Source organism: Nematolebias whitei, chromosome 13 (assembly GCF_014905685.2).
Source record: "Nematolebias whitei isolate Nwh7 chromosome 13, NemWhi1, whole genome shotgun sequence".
In the NCBI taxonomy this organism is placed as follows: Eukaryota; Metazoa; Chordata; class Actinopteri; order Cyprinodontiformes; family Rivulidae; genus Nematolebias; species Nematolebias whitei.
The window spans coordinates 19,879,302-19,880,046 of record NC_056510.1 but is presented as its reverse complement, the minus strand read 5'-3'; the positions used below and the strand labels follow the sequence as shown (position 1 = coordinate 19,880,046).

General features: G+C 28.7%; 1 protein-coding gene across 1 annotated transcript in view; it reads right to left on the bottom strand.

The window, feature by feature from the left end:
* ttc21b (tetratricopeptide repeat domain 21B) overlaps positions 1-745 on the bottom strand; it is a 309,444-nt gene that overhangs the window by 67,648 nt on the left and 241,051 nt on the right. The window lies entirely within an intron of this gene.

Sequence of the window (745 nt, the reverse complement as noted above, 5' to 3'; positions counted from 1 at the left end):
TGTGTGTGTGTGTGTGTGTGTGTGTGTGTGTGTGTGTGTGTGTGTGTAAATGAGAAACTGACTGTAATGCATTGTTAAGGTTAAAAATATTTACTTATCCACATGTTTTTTTCAAAGTTTGAATAAAACCTGTTTTCATAAAAATGTGCTGCTTCTGAGTATTTCTTTGTTTTCTTAAGCTCCATACTATAAAAAGCCTAAATTAATTAAAACAGAAAAAGGAGGTTAGAATATTTAATGAACATGGAAAATGTTCATAACTGATCAGAAACTGAACCTTCACAAAAAACTGTCATTGTTTATTAAACTACATTAGTATCCTGTATTTTGTTTCCCCTTCAGTTTTAGAAGAGATTACAAACCTAAAACTATATATTAATCTAAAGCATGTGTGGTTGAATCATGCATGCTATCAGGGTCAAACGTAGGATTTGAACAGTTTCCATCAGACTTCAGTGTGCTCAAATACAAAATACACTTAAAAACATATGGTAAAAAAAAACATAATGTTTAATTAATCAATAGATTTTTAAACTAATCTCGTGACCCCATATTTGCACTCATACCAGAGCATAAATCCTTCAAAATCAGAAGAAAGCTTCCTCTAAATGTGACTCTATAGTCCGATAATCCCAAAAATATCACTGTAAACATTTTATACAACATGTTAACTATGCTACAATGTTATCAGAGTCTAAAATAATAATAATAATAATAATAATAATAATAATAATAATAATAATAA